The 13,398-nt window shown below is 37.5% G+C and overlaps 1 protein-coding gene across 1 annotated transcript in view; it reads left to right on the forward strand.

Moving 5' to 3' along the window:
* The window catches only part of FGL1 (fibrinogen like 1), a 52,856-nt gene that overhangs the window by 19,617 nt on the left and 19,841 nt on the right, over positions 1-13,398 (forward strand). The gene's annotated exons all lie outside the window — the stretch shown is intronic.

A 13,398-nucleotide genomic window follows, 5' to 3' on the forward strand; every position in this document is an offset into this window, starting at 1 on the left:
TACTCCCAAATGAAAATAAGTTCCGAATCAAATTCTTTTAGGAGTAAAAAATGGGCAAGTGGTAGGTAGTATATGAATAAAGAGGTTAGGAGTTACATGGGGTGGGGAAGAGGCAATCAGGTCCAACTACACTTTATATATTATTTCACCAATCCGCTTATTTTTAGCCTTGACAGTCACTCTCAAATTTTGTGTTTCCTCTAAAATCTCTTCCGATAAGTTGTTATAATCTCTTATTCCTTCACATGTCATTCCTGTTTGCTTTGACGTTGTTGTTGTTTAGTCACTGGTTCATGTCCAAATCTGCGACCCTGTGGACTGTAGCCCACCGGGTTTCTCTGTCCATGGGCTTTCCCAGGCAAGGATACTGGAGTGAGTTGTCATTTCCTTCTACAAAGAATCTTCCTGACCCAGGGAATGTGTCTCTTACATTGGCAGGCGGATTCTTTACCACTGAGCCACCAGGGAAGCCCTCTTTGATGTTGTAGGTTTATACCTTTTTATTTCATTGCTGTCATTTTAAAGAGATTTGAGGAGAAAGCACATATTAAAATATGTAATCAATCCACCATATTTAACAAGATTTTGGTAGCAATTTTTTGTTTGGCTAGAAACAGAGCTGTACTTATCTTTGGAGAAAGTTTTTCTTGATAAGTGATACTTTAATAAGCTTTTATTATACAAAAATACAGTGCAGACTATATTCTGAAATGGAAACTTTGTGGAAAAAAAGCAAAATTTTTCTGCATCATCTGTAAATTTGTTGTAATAGTAGGTAAAGAATCCTTAGTGGTTAGTACTTTATTGGCTGGGGAGATGGAAGTTTCTTCCCCTCTTAATAAACCAAGAGAGGAATTAAGGGTAGGATATGATCGAGGACATTCTCCGCATGGGGGGTTATGTAATTCCTTCAACGTGTCAGTAGTGTGGGTCCATGGATACGGGGAGAGGTGGCCCAGGGGGCCCTCTATTCTCTATGGAGAAGAGAATAGTCATAGCTAAGATTTCTGCTTAACATTTTCCTTCTCTGCATTGTGATTTCCTTCCATTATCCCCAGAGTTTCAGAAGTTTTGCAAAAATCACAGCCTATTAAATGCTTTTGTTGGGGTTTCGGGGAAGAGGCTTGTGTGCGAGTCTAGATTAGGTTAGGGAAGGAGAAAGTGACTTTTTCCTACCACCATTACTTACATTTTGAAATCTGGTGGTAACATCAGCATTTCAAGACCACCATGGCACTATAACTCCAGGAGTTGGCCAGGAACAGAGCAAAACAACTAGACTTTTTAAAGATAATATGGACTTCCCAACTGGATAATTCAGCAGTTTTGTGATTTTCTGCTTTGAATCCCAGAGGAGCTATGAAGGGGATTCCTAATTCCATGGGACTATGTACCCAAAGTCTCAGTTCCAACCTAGTTGACTCATCCATTGCACATACTTACTAGTGTTGTCTCGTTACCCATGAACTTTCTTAACCTTGCTATAAAACTTCAGTCCTCTTTCATAGAATGTTCCGGTTTTCCTGTGTAGCTCAGTTGGTAAAGAATCTGCCTGCAATGCTGGAGACCTGGATTCGATTCCTGGGTTGGGAAGATCCCCTGGATAACAAAATGGCAACCCACTCCAGTATTCTTGCCTTGACAGTCTGATGGACAGAGGACCCTGGCAGGCTACAGTTCATAGGGTCCCAAGAGTTAGACTTGACTTAGTGCTATCTTTATTTCTTTATAGCATGTTCTAGGAAGATTTCTTGGAGACAATAATAAATAAGCAAAAAACAATTTAAAAGTGGGAATGGGTTATAAGGGTCATTAGATCCAATAGCTATTTTCATAGATGAGAAGACTAAGGTTCAGAGAGGAGCAGTGACTAGCTCAAGAGCATATAATGAGCCATGACAGAGCTTTGAAATCAATGCAATTCTCTCAGTCTTCAGGAAAATGACTTTATTCCCTTGACCATACCATTCATATTGACATGACATGGATTAATTAATTCAGGACCCATTTTTTAGTATCTATTAATTTAAACTAGTTACATAGACAATAGGAATAGGTAGGGTGATTCACTAGTAAGATTTTAGTTTAGTTTTACTAATTTTAAAAATACTTTTACATAGTAATTTCTCAGACTACATGAGAATGTTTTATATCCTGTCAGGACTCCATATGAGATGATACCTAAACCAACATTTTAGGAAGTTCATATATTTAGAAGTTTTGTTATCACCACCTGAGGGACCCTGTTAGTTGCCTGAAATGAAGATTAGCCTTGATAACCTTTTCCTTGATATTTAAAATATGTTCCATTCTAAGTATTTTTATAAAAGTTATATTTTTAAGTTGAAAATGTGCTCACTGTATTCAGTTCAGTTCAGTTGCTCAGTTGTGTCCAACTCTTTGTGACCTCATGGACTGCAGCATGCCAGACCTCCCTGTCCATCACCAACTCCTGGACTTTAACTCAAACTCATGTCCATTGAGTCGGTGATGCCATCCAACCATCTCATCCTCTGTCATCCCCCTCTCCTCCCTCCAGTCTTTCCCACTATCAGGGTCTTTTCAAATGAGTCAGTTCTTCACATCAAGTGGCCAAAGTATTGGAGTTTCAGCTTCACCATCAGTCCTTCCAATGAATATTCAGGACTGATTTCCTTTAGGATAGACTGGTTGAATCTCCTTGCAGTCCAAGGGACTCTCAAGAGTCTTCTCCAACACCACAGTTCAAAAGCATCAATTCTTCAGTACTCAGCTTTCTTTATACTCCAACTATCACATACATACATGATACTGGAAAAAACATAGCTTTGACTGACAGACCTTTGTTGGCAAAGTAATGTCTCTGCTTTTTAATATGCTGTCTAGGTTGGTCATAACTTTTCTTCCAAGGAGCAAGCATCTTTTAATTTCATGACAGCAGTCACCATCTGCAGTGATTTTGGAGCCCCAAAAAAGAAAGTCAGCCACTGTTTCCCCATCTATTTGCCTTGAAGTGATGGGATCATATTCCGTTATTTTAATTTTCTGAATGTTGAGTTTTCAGCCAACTTTCTCACTCTCCTCTTTCACTTTCATCAAGAGCCTCTTTAGTTCTTCTTCAGTTTCTGCCACAAGGGTGGTGTCATCTGCATATCTGAGGTTACTGATATTTCTCCCAGCAATCTTGATTCCAACTTGTGCTTCTTCCAGCCCAACATTTCTCATGATGTAATCTGCATATAAGTTAAATAAGCAGGGTGACAATATACAGCCTTGACTTATTCCTTTTCCTATTTGGAACCAGTCTGTTGTTCCTTGTCCAGTTCTAACTGTTGCTTCCTGACCTGCATTACAGATTTCTCAAGAGGCAGGTCAGGTGGTCTGGTATTCCTATCTCTTTAAGAATTTTCCGCATTTTGTTGTGATCCACACAGTCAAAGGCTTTGACATAGTCAATAAAGCAGAAATAGATGTTTTTCTGGAACTCTCTTGCTTTTTCGATGATCCAGTGAATATTGGCAATTTGATCTCTGGCTCCTCTGCCTTTTCTAAAACCAGCTTGAACATCTGGAAGTTCATGGTTCACGTATTGTTGAAGCCTGGCTTGGAGAATTTTGAGCATTACTTTCCTAGAGTGTGAGATGAGTGCAGTTGTGCACTCACTATATTCAGAGCACAGGATTTTATGAGTCCCATACAAGGTGTCTCCCCCTTCACTGGCGATCAAGGTTAGAAAGTGTGACCATCAGGAATGTATGCTGGTAGAATACACTAAAGGATATATGACAGTTGTCTGAGTCTAGTTCATGATGGGAATGAGAACAGACATGTTCACTGCTGCAGGCCGGAGCCACTGGAGATGGGGAGACCTGGAACTTAACTTTCCTCCTGGGACTGGGTCAGGTATCAAATAAGGGACAGACACAATACAGAGTCCAGAGGGTTTGGGTGACAGTTGTGCTATAAGTGATGTATTAATTGAGAGAGTTCTCTGACTATGGTCTTCCAAAAGGAGAAAAGTGAAAGTGAAGTTGTTCAGTTGTGTCTGACTCTTTGTGACCCCGTGGGCTGTAGCCTACCATGCTCCTCCATCCATGGGATTTTCCAGGCAAGAGTAATGGAGTGGGTTGCCATTTCCTTCTCCAGAGAGTCTTCCTGACCTGACCCAGGGATCGAACCCAGGTCTCCCGTGTTGCAGGCAGATGCTTTACCATCTGAGCCACCAGGGAAATCCAAAAGGAGAAGGAAGGAATTTATCAGTGCTCATCTAATCTTGTCTGGGAGCCAGAGTGACCTGATTGATCTTGGTGCAACTATACCTGTCATGCAGTGGAAATATTCTCTGGTCAGAGAAGAAAAATATATCTAATTAGTTTACTTTGAGGAAAGAAAAAAGCCTCTAAGTCCAATGCACTTTATTCAAGTTCTTTGTTCGTCAAAATTCCTTTTGCTTGATTTGCTTTTGGGTAATATCTATCAGATGCTGAAGCTGAAACTCCAATACTTTGGCCACCTGATGCGAAGAACTGACTCATTTGAAAAGACCCTGATGCTGGGAAGGATTGAGGCAGGAGGCAAAGAGGACGACAGAAGATGAGATGGTTGGATGGCATCACCGACTCAATGGACGTGGGTTTGAGTGAACTCTTGGAGTTGGTGATGGACAGAGAGGCCTGGTGTGCTGCGTTTCATGGGGTCGCAAAGAGTCGGACACGACTGAGCGACTAAACTGACTGAACTAAGTATCTGTCCACCATGAGGAAATCTTCTCTGTAAATTCCTAAACAGGTTATCTTAGCAAGCAATTCTCTTTTCTAAATTAATATGGTTACTTTTCTGTTTTATTTATCCTTTGAGAAACTGTTATCCGTGAGTCCATTTTCCAGAAAATAATCGCTCAGGGTAAATGTGTAAAATGCAACTTCTAGACAAGCTGATTGAAGGTGTAAGCCTAATGATCTCACTATTCTGCTCAGTAAAGTCCCTTTAAGAAGCTGTGCGCTGTATGCTAAGTGAAAAAAGACAGAGAAAGACAAATACTGTATGATATGGGGAATCTAAAAAATACACAAACTAGTGAATATAACGAGAAAGAAGCAGACCCGCAGATAACAGCAAATAAATTAAGTGGTTACCAGTGAGGAGAGAGAAGCGGGGCAGGGGAAAAGAGGGGTTGGGGCGTAGGAGGTATAAACTATTACATGTAAAATAAACTAAAAGGACTTATTGTACAACGTGGGGGAATATAGCCAATAGTTTATTTTTTTATTGGAGTCTCGTTGCTTTACCGTGCTGTGCTAGTTTCTGCTGTACAGCAAAGTAAATGAGCTTTGCCTAAACATAAATCTCCTCTTTTGGGAATTTCCTTCCAGTCTAGGTCACCACAGCGTTGAGGAGAGTTCCCTGTGCTGTACAGTAGGTTCTCATTAGTTATCTATACGTAGTGTCAGTAGTATGTATGTTATCAATCCCATTCTCCCAATTCTATCCACTCCTCCCTTCCCCCTTGGTGACTATAAATTTGTTCTCTACTTATGTGACTGTGTATAGCCAATATTTTATAATAACAATCATTGGAGTATAACCTTTAAAAATGGCAAATCACTGTATGTACACCTGTATTATATAGTACTGTACAGCAACTATGCTTCAATGTTTAACAAAGAAAGAAAGAAGCGGGGGAGGATGCAGCTGTGCCGTAGAGTACGCATCCCAACCACTCTGTTCCTGGCCCATCTCCTCAAAAACTGGATCCCACTGGCTACTCTTTATCATTGTTTTCTCACACTTCTGTCAGCCAGTGAGCTCAGGTCTCATTCTCACTTCATCGCTTTGGTAGAGTTGTGCAAGGTCACAAATCTGACCTTTCCTGATGACAGTTCCTCCACTATGCTATGACAATGCACCCATGAACTACAGCGTAGTATTCCTCCCAGCAAGTTCAGGTTCTGGCATGCCTTCACAAGACATTCGCCCTAAATTCCGCCCTTGGGGACTTCCCTGGTGGCTCAGAAGGTAAATAATCTGCCTGCAGTGCAGGAGACCCAGATTCAATCCCTGAGTCAGAAAGATCCATTGGAGATGGGAATGGCAACCCTCTCTAGTATTCTCACCTGGAGAATTCCATGGGCAGAGGAGCCTGGAGGACTAGAGTCCATAGGGTTGTAAGAGTCGGACACAACTGAGTGACTTTCACTTTTACTTTTTTTCTGTCCCTGTGTCTGATTTGCTTTTTCCAAGTTTCTCTTGAGGCATAGGGCTGGAGAGATCCTTGACAGACAGCACTGACCATCTTTAATGGTAAAGGGCACAGATTCTGAGCCAGTTTTCCTTTGAATCCTAGCTCTGCCTCTTGTTAATGTGTGACCTTGGGCTAGTTCTTTAAACCTCTGTGCCTCACTTTCCTCATCTGTGAAATGAAGATAGCAATTCCTGATAACAGGGTTGTTGGGTCTGAATGAGTTCATTTTTTACCATGTCTGGTACATAATTGTGCCACACATGATAGCTGTTGTTACCGCAATGATTGTCCCTCCTCTGAGGAAGTAAGCACAGGGCTCATTAAATGCTTGAACAGGGAAGAGGCAAAAGGGATACAAGGATAAAAAAAAATACGTTTTTACTTCAAAATGTTGCATTTTACCAGAGGTAATTATCAAATCAGCCAAATAATCCCATACCTTTGTTTTTTAAATTTAACTGCAGCAGCTTGAATTTGTTATTAAGAATGTATAATCTCCACTTCTCCTGTGGGTGTAAATCATTCCAATCTAATTGACTTTTTCTTTCCAATAAATCAGCAGGATTACCTTTTCCTTAATAAACTGGAAAACTTCTCAGGGAATAATGTGAAAATGCTTAACGGGAAGGCTGAACACCAGTAATACTTGAGTTCAGAAAACAACAAAGAACAGCAAGGAAACAACTTTTTACTGGAATCTGAGTTAATAAATAGTGATCAAAGAACAAACGTCAAAGGACTGTGTGAGTTACAACAGAATGAAAATAGAAATGAACCTGGGTTTCCAGTCTGAAACTATTATGCAATATGATCAGTGAAGCTAACATCTTACACATTCAAAACTCCTCTACAATTTAAAACAAAAGGAACAGCTTGTTCAGAGGATAACTGATGCTTACAGATAAATTTCACAATTTTGCCCCTCAGGGAATATTTTTGTGTATTTTAAAGATCAAATAAACTGTTTCATCTTGGCAAATATTGCCACTTTTTTCTATAACTAAGACAAATCTGGCTTCTCTCCATATAGTAATTGAAATGACAATCCATATCTTTATAGGTAAAATTTTATTATCATTAGTACAATAAAGCAAAGCTTCCACTGCACTTTGGTTTTACTTAATCTTAAGGTGAGCATTACTGAAATTAGTCAAAGTACAAAAATTTTCTGAATGAGCACAATAGTAATAAAAAATCAGAGATATATTTTTATAAAGATATATTATTGGATCTTTCATAAAAATTCATACAAATAGTAGGGGAAAAAAGAAAAATATCAGAGTATTAGAATTTGTCCTTGAATATCCTTTTTTAGTTTTCCTTCCAGTTAAACTGATTTCCTCATCTATTTATTTCTGGACTAAAGCCAGAATCAACATTGTCCGTTTTTCTAATCAAATAGCGGAGAAGCAATTACAAACTCTAAATGCAGATAGAGGAGCCTGGAAGGCAGAACGGCTGGACCTCGCCTAAGCGTGTCTCTGACTCATTTCTGACTTTAGGCAAGGTATTTAACTTCTCTGCACTTTGACATAATTGTAATAATGCTAGTTTGTTTCATAGGTACGATATTAAAACACAACTCAAGAAACAACTGTTGGCTGTTGAGAAAGATGTTGATTAAATAGATGTCCACTTCTGCGGCTTGGAAGAGAAATTTAGAATTACATCTCTTTTCCATTCCTGACACATTTTGAATGAACTAGATGAGAATTTGATGTAAATAAAAAGATTTGCAACTTTAATATACAAAATAGAAAACGAAATGGACCATGTTATAATTTTTACCTCAGAAGTAAAAACTCCAGATATGTTGTTCTTTATTTCTGTCTTTTGGAAGTCAAACTTACTTGACTTTTTAAGGCTTTCATTGAGTATACATTCTTGAGATAAATAACAAAAATACTGTTATATTCCATTACCAGAAAAAAGAGGGGGAAAAACTAGAGGAAAATAACCCAAAGGGAGTCTCTTAAGTCTATGTTAATGGGTAATTGTTTAACTGTTTTACATTAATATGAGACACATTAATATGTGTGAGCACTGCCATCTGAGAATGCCGACTGATTAGATATGCTTCCTTCAATAACTTTATTCTTTTTAACTTCTTCTATCTAGTATCCTTTCATAATAGCTCACTTAAAACATACCATTTTTGAGATTTTACATGCTAGTAATGTATTTTTGTTTGGTGATTGTGTTTTTAAAACTTACATGTGAGCTATAAAACTTTATAGCCCTAAAGTTAATATTTTGCCTTTAATTTTAATTTACTATAATTAATTAACTTAAAAATTTTTATTGGGAAGAAATTAGACTTAACACTTTGAACAATTTATATCAAATAATACAGTGCATCAAAGGACCGCCATTTGAAACTATTTCAATTTTACAATAATTAAAACTTTTGAGACAGCCCAAAGCAAAAGCATTGTAAAATAAATACTACTAATTGTATAATGAGGAGTGAATAATCTGATAGCTTCACCACAAGCCAGATTTGCAAAACAATAATGGTTATTATAATGAATGATGGAGATGTGAATTTCAAAGCAAGTTTCTTATACCTAAATATTTCATCAATATTGTAGAAGATGGGTGGGGTTACTCATGGATGCACTAGGGAATTTTAGAGGTCTTAAGATAGTCTCAGGAATTATTCTAAAGATGATCAAAGTAATGTAATGACTGTTGAAATATATATAGCATTTTGAAATGCCTTATTGTTTAAAGATCTGCCAGGCTAGGGGCTGCCTCCTTTCTCTGGGAAAGATCAGATTTGATTATTTTAATGGCAATGAGTTGGAAATTTCAGGAGACCAAGAGAAATCTGCCAAAGCTTTTCACCGGCCCTTTATTTTCTACAAAATCTAATACATTGCAATCTGTATATATGTTAAATAATTTCCCAGTATCTCCCGAGCACTTTTAACACACACTTTCACTTGCACAAGAGCCAGATTCAGATATAGATTTAAGATCATAATCTTTTTATTAAAGTATAGTTAATGGTACCTTCAAGTGTATAGCAAAGTGGTATGGTTTCCTGTGACTTCCAAAAAGTGGTTCAGTGATAAAGAATTCACCTGCCAATGCAGGAGACACTTGAGGCATGGATTCAATCTCTGAGTCTGAAAGATATCCTGGAAAAGGAAATGGCAACCCACTCCCAATATTCTTGCCTGGGAAATTCCATGGACAGAGGAGCCTGGAGGGCTACAGTCCATGAGGTCGCAGAGTCAGACACAACTTGGTGACTAAACGGCAACAACATAGTTCCTTGTGCTATATATTAGGTACTTGTTGAGCTATTTTTTATATATTGTAGTGTGTATATGTTAATCCCTAGCTCCTAATGTCCCTGCCCCTTTCCCCTTTGGTAACCATAAGTGTTCTATGTCTGTGAGTCTGTTTCTGTTTGGTAAATAAATTCATTTGTGTCATTTTTTTTTTAGATTCCACAAATAAGGAATATCATATGTTTCTCTCTGACTTCACTTCAACTTAATGTGATAATCTCCAGGTTTATCTGTGTTGCTGCAAATGGCATTATTTCATTCATTTTATGGCTGAGTAATATTCCATTATATATACACACACACTGCATCTCCTTCATTCATTCATCTGTCCATGGACATTTAGGCTGCTTTCTAACTATACTTCAATTTTTTGGAAAAAAATAACAATTTTTAAAGCTCTCTTTTTAACCTGATTTATTCACTTCTGAAATAAAATACTTGATCCCACAAATATATAAGGGAATTTGATGAACCAAACAAAAATATAATAATTTCAACAGATAATATTAAAACAAAGTGAGGATGCCAAAGTTTTCATAACTTAGTTCCTGACTCCTGAATATTGTATCTGATAACTGCTGGAAGTGAATTAAAGTAATGAAGATCTGGTTGCCATTATGTAAGAAAAATGAGATTACTTTTCCTACTGGAAAGAAAAAGGAGAAACCCCAATCAATAATCCATTCACTATATTATCTCTTTTCAGTCAGAAAAACAGTGTGACTCACATTCACAAATGGTAGTACATTTTTATACTAAGCTTCCAAGTTAATGTGAATCTCCTTAGTAAAAGTCTGTTTTATTTCTTTAGGCAAATTATTTCCCCTCTCTGAGCCTTGTTTCCTCAAATGTTGATGACATTTGACCGGATGATCTCACTTCCTGTAATTATATTTTGACCATGTGTTCTAGCCTCATGGGATAATACTTTTTACTTCGAAAATCTCTTTTATGTGTTCTAAAAGAACATTTTCTATTTTTTGTCTTTATTTTCTTTTGCTTGCTTATAATAAAACAATTATTCTTGCTTTTTTTTTTTTTTTTTGTATGATTATGTGTAGAAGACTATTACACGTTAAGAAACCTCCATTATATGGAGGGTTTTTTTTGGTTTGGTTTGGTTTTACTTTTTGCTACTTAAACTTCATGGTAAGTTTTAAAATTAAATAGTAAATGACCATGAGAGTACAAATGAGATTTTTAAAAAATAGCAGTATAATTGTTGTAATTTTACTCAAGAAATATGTTTATTACCAACTGAAAATAAGAGTCAAACTAATAATTTATCATGATAATGGCTTTAGCCCCATTGGTGAAGTGCAAGTCGCTCAGTTGTGTCTGACTCTTTGTGACCGCATTGACTATACAGTCCATCAAATTCTCCAGGCCAAAATACAGGAATGGGTAGCCTTTCCCTTTTCCAGGGAATCTTCCCAATCCAGGGATCAAACCCAGGCCTCCCACATTGCAGGTGAATTCTTTACCAGCTGAGCTGCCCATTAAGAGCCAAGTTTTTAATATTTTAGGTATTAAGTTTTCCATTTTTTTTTCCTTTGGGGATTTTATAAATCCAAATATCTCTTCTTAAAATAATTCTTTTTTAGCAGCTTTGTGAATTCTGCCATGTGCTTTTTGTCCTGTTGTTGACGTTGCATGCAAAGTGTTTTCTCCTCTCTCTTTCTCCTCCACTTTGTCAATCCCTGTCTTTTCCATTTTTCTTTACTCCTTTCCTACTGGGGTTTTGTGAGAAAGAAAAAAAACTTATGTGTTCAATCCAACCCAAAGTCCCTAACTCCTCCTTAACACATATTTTCAAAAATATACTTAGCTCGTTGTTTTCCCCCTGACAAGGATAAGCACAGGGGAGGAAGCATGTCACTGCGAACAGACCAGTTTTATGCCAAGGAAATCATATTTTTCCCCTCTGAGAAAGATTTTCCCTCTTGGGAAACTCTAAACTTATATTGGAGTCACCACAATTTCAGTTAGATGCTAGGATACAACAGTTACCAAGATGTGGCCTTTGCCTTCAAAAACCCTATCCTAAACAAAATATCATGGACAAAGGGAAGCAGTTGGAGAGAGACATGTGAAAAGCCAACCAGATGATAATTCCACCACCTGGCACAGTGCCTGGACCATAGCACGCAAGCGCACACTGTTCCCTAAGCGAATGAATGCTTTATTGGTCTGTAAACATAGTATGAGATCACAGTAGAGGAAGTAATTAATTTTGTCTTGAGAGTTCATCTGGAAAAATCTAGTTTTTATGTTTAACTACATATGGTTTCATGTATACTAAATTTCTGTTGTCTTTCTTTCCATTTTAATATTTATTTTAATTTCTTCCCCCAAATATTGCCTTGATGAGGCAGCTATAGTTTATCTTCCCACAGCATGTGACCCAGTGCCGAGCAGCTAGCTGATGATCAGTTAGCGTTTGCTGGCCCCACCATTCCCTAGGACTGCTTCTGTTTAGTGCAGCTGTCTCCTCTCCTCCCAGGCTGACCTAATGTTCCTTCACAGGAGCTGAAGGCTTCCTACCTGAAGGGCCCATGACCCTGAACCTGTATTCTGCATTGTCTTCCTTTCTATATATGTATATGCCTGTTACACAAAGGGATGCAAGATGCACAGAGGTATAGAGGCCCTGCTCCTTGACCTTCTCCAGTGAAGATCACCCTCACTTCTAAACACGACTATGACTTATCCGTTCCTAGGTCCTGTGCTTCGTGAAGGAACATTAGTTATTCAGTGACTTGACATCTCTGATCTATCCATTTGTAGGATGAGGATAATAGTACTTGCCTTAGAGAATTATTTGAGGATGAAATAAGATGCTTAGAAAATGCACAGCCCAATATTGAAAATGGATAACCAACAAAAACCTACTATATAGCACATGGAACTCTGCTCAATGTTATGTGCCAGCCTGGATGGGAGGGGAGTTTATGGGAGAATGGATACATGTATATCTGTGGCTGAGTCCCCTCACTGTTCACCTGAAACCATCACAACATTGTTAACTGGTTTTATCCCAATGCAAAATGTTTTTGGTGTTAAAAAATAAATGAATAAAATTAGAAGAAAAAAAAGTCCTTGGGTCAAATATAAATAAAATAAAATGCATAACACAATTCTAGGTATGTAATAAAAATATACATCAGCCAGAAGTAAAATTGTGTTAAGTAAAATTTTATGGTTTATCTAGGAGACTCTTTGTTACTCTCTGTAATGTGAAAATTTCACATTTTCCAAAAATTTATGTTATATATAGTAATGCTTCCCAAGATGCTTATGCATGCTATTTGCCCCTGAATTTAAGTAATGCCCCTCTCATATTGCAGCTGTTTTCTGTTGTTGATTTGTATGGCCCCACAAGGATTGAGAACTACCTATTTTGTTAAAATAGACTGAAAAAAATGTGTCTATTAAATCCTTAAATCATTGCTTCCCAAACTTTGCTGACCATGGAAAAAGCTGGCAATCTTTTAGAAATTCTAAGGTCTGACTGCCACCTTTAGACATTTGACTCAATTCCTGGACATGGAAATGTTTTTAAAGCTCCTCAGTTGATCCCAATGGGCAACAAAGTTTAGGACCCACTTTTTTAATTACATAGAAACTCAGAAAGAGATACATGGAAAGGACCTGTGGTCATAGGTTTTTGTAAGAATAAAAATAGGCTGACAAATAAATAATTCAGTTGATTTCAGTTATTTTTTTAGCAGCAACCATAGGTATAAAATTTCTTTGAATATTATGCAGATATTTCTGTCCTCCTAGGCTCCTGGGCTTCTAAAATTTATGAGAATTCACAACTGGTGGCATAGAGAAGTTATATTGAGGATGAGCAAAATTTTTCATCAAGGCTCATGA

This window comes from Dama dama, chromosome 32 (genome assembly GCF_033118175.1).
Source record: "Dama dama isolate Ldn47 chromosome 32, ASM3311817v1, whole genome shotgun sequence".
Classification (NCBI taxonomy): Eukaryota; Metazoa; Chordata; class Mammalia; order Artiodactyla; family Cervidae; genus Dama; species Dama dama.